At 26.5% G+C, this 7,672-nt stretch overlaps 1 long non-coding RNA gene across 2 annotated transcripts; it reads left to right on the top strand.

Annotated features, from left to right (window-relative positions):
* Positions 1-803: 803 nt before the first annotated feature.
* Positions 804-5,384, top strand: LOC113785745 (uncharacterized). 2 transcript variants are annotated; one of them, XR_012162458.1, is made up of 4 exons: positions 812-1,012; positions 3,142-3,230; positions 3,937-4,113; positions 4,911-5,384. It is a non-coding gene; the product is annotated as an uncharacterized lncRNA (long non-coding RNA). The 2 variants fall into 2 exon arrangements; XR_003471880.2 differs by having other exon boundaries at positions 804-1,012; positions 3,142-4,113.
* The last annotated feature ends 2,288 nt before the right edge of the window (positions 5,385-7,672 follow it).

Consider the following 7,672-nt stretch of genomic DNA (forward strand, 5'->3'; position numbering starts at 1 on the left):
TCTTTTAGATCTTGGATTAAAATTTGCTTGAATCTTATCAATAACTTCCTTACCATTGTGACAATGTCTCTTTGACTTATCAATTAATCTTTTAGGTTGTGGTGCCTTCCCAATCTCAATCTAATCCATAATATTATTATTTCTTTTTCTTTTAATTTTGCTACTTTGTTTCATGAAACTACTTAATTAGATCTTCAATCTCATGTGAAAGAAATCAAATCTACATCATTTGGTATTGAGAGTTTGTCACCAAGTGGTTATCTCTGTCTCTAATTTATGTTTTAGGTTAATTTTGTGATCTTGAAGTGTTTAAAAAAAAAATTGGTTCAATTCATGCAATTTGATTTTTTTTTTGTTGTAATCTTCAGTTGTTAGTTGATTATAAGTGTTATAATGGATTGATTTGTTTAAGATATTTTTTTTAAATGATTTTTACAAGATATTAACTTTTTTTTTATAAAAAAATAAACTTCATTAAAAAACAAATAAGAAAAGTACAAGCAAATTCATCATGATATTGGACGTTCCTCATCCATATGTTGATATCAAAACTATATAAAAAAACAAAAAATACGTCAACAATACACATAAAGTCACAAAATATCTAGATATTTTTACTAAAGTAGGTAGATCTAAAAGTGAGTGATGTGATGTGATTATGACTAAGTGTCATAAAGGATATTGTGAGATTTTAGGATTAAATTTATGTGATTAATGTTTGTGGTTAGAAATTTTTAGAGATTAATTTGGAATTGAGATAGTAGATCAATTAAGAGAAGGAGAAAAAAAATACATTTCCCCCTCCCTATAAAAGCAATTCATGACCATCGTCATCATAAACTAACTATCACTTTCTTTAATTCTTCAAAAACGCATTCTCTAATTTCTCTCCAAACCCAAATATTTTCCTTCATTTTTTAGCAACTTAGAATCCTCCAATCAGAAAACCTCCAACTACAAAGTTGTTTCACTACTTGAGAGGATTGCAAAGAGTTGAGGATCACTAGTTGAGGTAGCTATTTCTTCCCTCTTTTCTCTCAAACCCACAAGCATGCATATATAGGGGGAAAATGATTTTTTTTGTTATGTTTTGAGCTTTAATCTTGCTTGTTTATCACTACTATGGTTGTTATTAATGTTTAGGAAGAAACATTTTCAACTCTTTTTCTTTCAAAAATCCAAAATCCAAAGTAAGAGAGTAAAAGAAAATTGTTTTTTATTTTTTACTTTGGTGCTTTGTTAATATTGAAATTAGAGGAATTAATAACTTGAATAACAAAAAAATGAAACAAATCCCCCAAAAATTTTAGTAAGACTAAATGTGGTGTGTCATAATGTGAAAATTTGATTTTTGTATTTATTTAAGTTATATAATGAGTTGTTTTCAAATAAATGAGTTTGAACTGAAAATAGAAATTTTATTGGAGAATTTATGTTGGTAAGGTTAAGACTTTTTGCAAGTGTGTTTGATTATGTTTTTTTTTAATTAAAATGACAGCTAGATGTTAGTTGTTTGGGGACCAAAATGGTGTAATTTAAAAAAAAATAAACTCAAAGTTGTGAAATGATGATTTTAAAGTAAGTGAGTAATTGATAAAAAAAACAAAAAAATTGATTAGTTTTCTTGAGTAATGTAACCTTGAAGCAACTTTTATAATTTCCTATGTTTATGTAGTTGGCACCGAGTTAGCGGTGGGGAGAACTGTGAATATTTTATGTTTATTGGTTAAAATTTTTAAGGAAAAGAGATATGAACAAAAAGGTCATGACAAATTTTTTGAATAAGTTTTGAAGTAAAGTGGGAATTGTTGAGGTTTGTTTTAATTCAATAGCATGTGAGTGGTAGAAATTTTATGAATTTTAAAGAAGTTAGGAAAAGTTCTCTTGTGATTTTAATAGTGGTATAAATTAAATTTTCGAGTTGTTTAAAGTTTGAAACCATATGAGTTGTTGTCCTTGATTATTTAAGGTGTTTTAAACTATATTTGAATTTGAATTTTTTTTTAAAGACTTTGATGAGTAAAATAAATTTTAACTGAGTGGTATATATATATATATATATATATAGAGAGAGAGAGAGAGAGAGAGAGAGAAAGAGAGTTCAAAATTTTGTTTAAAGGTTTATTTTAAATTTACTTTGTTATTAAGGTGTTAAGGTTTTATCCTTTGAGTTTTTAGGAAAACAAGGTTTCCACTTTTATAGATTGAACTAAAATGTTTTATTTATTGATATTAAATACTCATTTTTTTATGAAGAGATTTAACTTTGTGAAACAAAGTTACAAACTTCATGACTTTGAGAATAATTCATATAAAAAATATATATAAGGGTTCAAATTTTGTATATCAAGAAAGTTTAAAAGATAAACATTCACTTTATGAACAAAGTTTCAATCTTAAGTTTTGAACTTAAAAGTTTTAAATTTTATAGTAGAGATGTCAACTTTATATAAAAATTTGAGGTTGAAAAAGTATTTAGGTATTTTGGAAAACAATGATTGATTATAATTTTTGGGTTTTGATATGTGATTTTATTTGGAATGAAGATTTTAGTTGGAGACTTAAAATAAAATTGCGAACTTGGAAAATATTTGGTGTTGATGTAAAAATGTGGTTTTTATGTGAAAGTTTATATACAAAGCATAATTAATAAAGATTAAAGTTTGAAAAATTTCAAAGTGGAAGAAGAATCATGATTTTGAGTATTTAGAACATTAGAACTCTTAGTATTTGAGTTTTTTTAAAAATAAGATTTCTTGATAAAAATCTTATACTAGTTTTTCAAATATTAAAGTGTTGAAATTTATGATGGTGATGGATGATATATTCAAAATTTTGAACGGTTTGAATATGTTTGTCTTTGATTGATTTTATTAAGAAAATATTTTGTCCTAAGTTGTTAAAGACAAGGATTTTAGTTGAACTTCAATAAGTTTGGAAAAATCAATTTCAAGATTTTCAAAGTGTAGCCTAAGTGTTTTAAAATTCGCTTCCGCTGAAGTACTTAAACCAAGGTCTTCTTGAAGTTAAGGAACCTAAGAGAAAAGTCAAACCTAATTGATTTGGAAAGTGGTCGAACCTAGGGTTCATTTGGGGCTGGTTTAGAAACTTGTATTGATTAAATTAATTGATTGATTTAAGGTACAATAAAATTGAGAGGTGTTGTTGGAATCATCAGATAGGTTATGCTACCACAGCGTAAGTTGCTTGTCTAATAAAGCACTGTCGAGGTAAGGGCACTTTCTAACGATTTTATATACGCTTGAATGCAGAGTGTGTATGTATGCATGTTCTTTGTGATTGTGGTGAATAAAGGTACACACGATTGTTTATGTATTTTGATGTCATTATGTATTCTTAACTGATAACATATGTGTTATGAATTTTATTGACGAGAATATGTCTTGAGTATGCTCTGTGAAAAAGTATTAAAAATTATTAATGTTTAATGAGTATTAGAAGGAGAGGTTTTTAATAACTGCATTTACATAATGATTGATTTGGAAGAGTCAGAGCATGCTCATGTATTTCATAGTTAATGGTGATCTTGATGGGCCACAGTGTTAGTGGTGACTGTGATGGGCCATGGGGTGGTTCCTTAAGTTGATCGGTCCACCTTATCCTTACAAGGATTTTGGAGTCGTGTAGGTCTGTGATAGACAAAACTCTAGTAAATCGTGCTGAACTGTGATAGGTGGCACCTCAATAATTAGTTTTGGCCTGTGAGAGGCGGTACATTTATGATTTACGCCCCTCGAGGAAGGTGAGGAAATTTCAGAATCATGTGCATTAGCATATAAGCATTTCATTATGGTGCTTTGTCACACGAGTCATGTTTGTTATATGATAATATTTATATGCATATTTGTTTATCAATTGATCCCATGTCATGTTATGCTTTCGTGATTTGTATTTTCGTATGTATGTTGTTTTTAGATTGTCACCCTCTACTATTATTGTGGATCGGGCTTCCTCCCCAGGTTCTTATAGTTTTGAGTTGTGCGAGAATTGCAACGACGTCGAAGACATGACAGAGTGATGATTTTGGATTGACAATCAAAAGCAGTGAGACTTGATGCCACTAGTGGACCCTCAGTATCCAGTCATCCTCAGGTAGAGTTCAAGATCAACTTAGGATTTTAATTAAGGTTTTATTTATTCTCCCTTCCTTATTGCAATGTTGTTGCTGCAATGTAATTTGTGTATATGAAATAATTGTGATTTCTTTTGGGTCAATGTGAATGGTTCGATTGTAAGTAAGTTATTTGTGACGAAACCAATTTATATAATGCAGCAAAAATTCTAATTGTCATTTTTGGAAAAGAATTTTACAATTAAATATTTTACTCTGATTTAAATTAAATACGATTATGAATATTTTAGCTAAAAAAATTTAGTGGTTTTCTTAAAAATTAAAAAAAAAAAAAATTACAGGCTCACCGTTAAAAATCGGGGTGTTACACTAAGAGTTATCTTTGAGTTTTTAGATTAAAATTTGTTTGAATCTTATCAATGACTTCGTTATGTCTTCCTTTTCCATCTTCTAAACCTAACCAGTGTTTGTTTTTTTTCTTTTCTCTTTTATTTTACTACTTTGTTTCATGAAACCACTTGATTATATTTTCAATCTCATGGGAAAGAAATCAAATCCACGTCAATTTATTTGCTCATTCGTTCAGTTTCAAGTTTTTTCAATTTCGCTTTGACAAACCAGAACATGTTCCTGATTAAAAATTCTTTCGAAATTAAAAATATTGTAAAAAGAGTTTTAATCACTTCTTTGGACGAAATACATGTTTACGGTAACAATTGCTTTTAGTTTCTCAATTGTAAATGGTCATTTGCACTATACAAATTAAAAAACTCATCTTAAATGATCTTCTTACACCTTTATTTTTTTCTTATTGCAGCTGAAGGATTGGGAGTATAGAGCAGTATAATTAAGAAATTTTGAATGGCATTGATTTGGAGTCTAGAGCAATCAGGTGTCACATTTACAATTCACATATGACACAATAGTAATTGGAGAGTAGAATTGGTGAATATGCAAGCATTAAAATCTATATTACATTTGTTTGAATTGACACCGAGTTTGAAGGTATAATTTTGTAAAAGTAGTTCTATGTGGATAAATGTGTCTAGAACTTAGTTGAAAGAATCATCATTGTTACTAAAGTGTAAAGTTGGAGAAATTCCTTTTATTTATTTATGTCTTTTAACTGGGGGAAATCCTTGAACTAAGAAGACATGGGAGCATGTGTTGACAAAAGTACGAAGTAGATTATTATCTTGGAGTAGTAAAAATCTATCCAGGAGAGGACTTATTTATTTTGTAGTGATATGTTGTATTCATCTTGTATGTGTTCTTGACCTTTTTTAATGTTTGATCGGATACTATATCCAAACTTGAATCTTTATTGAAATGGTTCCTATGGAGAGGTGTGAGTAAAGTAAATTGGGTAAAATAGGATATAATTTGTTGTGAGAAGGAAAAACGACGCTTAGGTATAAAAAATTTGAAAGTTTTTTTTTTTTTTTTTTAATTCAAATTTTAGAGCATTTAACTTATCACTATTGAGAAAATGGTTATGCAGAGTTAGAAATGAGAACTATAGTATATGGTTCAAAGTACTAAAATACAAGTATTGGGACTTAATCTTTTGAAATGTGTATCCTTTGTGTGAGGATAATAAATCAATTTTTTGATGATATAAGTATGTAGGTAAATTAAGAACAAATGAGATGAAGACGAAAAAAGATATTAGAGCTTACAAGACGACACCCATAGATTTATGTTGGTTCACTAAAATTGAGTTACATTCAGTTCTCACACATTTGTGAGTCTTTTTATTATAGCTCAAAAGACCCATCCTCTTATGATGCTCTTTTCACTATGTGTTATCTTAGCCTCATTAGGCTTATACAATCAATTTCTCTTCTGGTCTCATTGACCTTGCACAGATTCCAACAAGTTAATATTAACTTGATGATATACAAATTTCAAGAGGCTTTTGTTGATTGGATCTTAACAACTAAAATTGAAATACACTTTACAAAAGAATGATCCAAATATATATTTAAGATTTGTAGAAAGTGTATAGGAGATATTATGAGATTGTTTGTGTACAACTTTAATCTTTGATTGTAAATTGCTTTCTTTATTTGTTGAGAATGAGATCATCTCAATTTATAGAAGTCACGAAACTTCAAATATGAGGAGCAGCAAAATATATATGTTGGAGATTTAGAAGATTGCCCTTTGATTTTAATTTGAACTAGATTATGGCCCACGCGTTGCGCGGATATTAATTAATTAATTTTATAAGTTTTATAAGTAATATTTTTATGTATTATAAATATAGTTATCTTATAATATTACTTTATTGATTTGTAATAATTGAATATGATTAGGAAAATTAAAATGAAGAAAAATCATGTTTATCACAATCATCTAATTTAATTTTTTAAATATTTTGTAAAATTCGTATGATAACTTATTATATAGGATAATTGTTTGACTCATTGTACTTTAATTATTAATTTATTTTTCAACATATAATAGTACTTGTAGTTATTTGATGAAATAAAATGTAAAATACAAACCCAAAAATAAGATGTAAAAAATGTTAGTGTTGAATTATATTGTAGCGTAGCTATATTTATTTGTTTTATTAGTATGATGTTTTAATTGCGAGCATGAGAAGTTGTTATAAAAAAAATTATTGAATATATTTCATCAAGAGTTTGTAAAAAAAAAATAAGTTGGTGTGGCATCGGAAGTCTATTTTAAATATATATAATAGATAATAGATTTTAATAATTATAGATTTTAATAATTGGAAATTATTTTTTTAATAATTTTTTACAGATTCGTATTTTATGATTATTTTTAATGAATTTGGGTATTTTCTTTCAAATAGAATATATATTTTTACTTTATAAAATGTTACTACAAAAATGAATTGACATAAATTGAAAGTAACTATAAGTGGATTGACTTTAATCAGTAATTGAATTTTTAATGTACAAAATCATTGCTCTTGAATAATATAATTGTTCATGAAAGGAGGATTAGATAATGAGTATTTATGTCCATTATGAGTGATTAGGTGTTTTTTTCAATTGAATTTAATGACTAAAAATATATATTATTATCATTGGTAAATGACTAATAGTATTATAAAATAATTTATAAATTTATTATAAAATAACTTATAAAATAATTTGATAATAATATAAATTATAAATTATTATCAAATTGTAAAGTAATTTATAAATTATAAATTAATTATAAATAATTGTAAAATAATTTTATAATTTTATAAGTTTTATAAGTAATATTTTATGTATAATTTTATAAGTAATATTTTATGTATTATAAATATAGTTATCTTATAATATTACTTTATTGATTCGTAATAATTGAATATGATTAGGAAAATTAAAATGAGGGGAAATCATGTTTATCACAATCATTTAATTTAATTTTTAAAATATGTTGTAAAATTCGTATGGTAACTTATTGTATAAGATAATTGTTTGACTCATTGTACTTTGATTGTCAATTTATTTTTCAACATATAATGGTACTTGTATTTATTTGATAAAATAAAATGTAAAATACAAACCCAACAATAAGATGTAAAAATTTAAAAATATAATTGATTATTTA

The sequence above is a fragment of the Cicer arietinum genome, chromosome 3 (genome assembly GCF_000331145.2).
Source record: "Cicer arietinum cultivar CDC Frontier isolate Library 1 chromosome 3, Cicar.CDCFrontier_v2.0, whole genome shotgun sequence".
NCBI lineage: Eukaryota > Viridiplantae > Streptophyta > Magnoliopsida > Fabales > Fabaceae > Cicer > Cicer arietinum.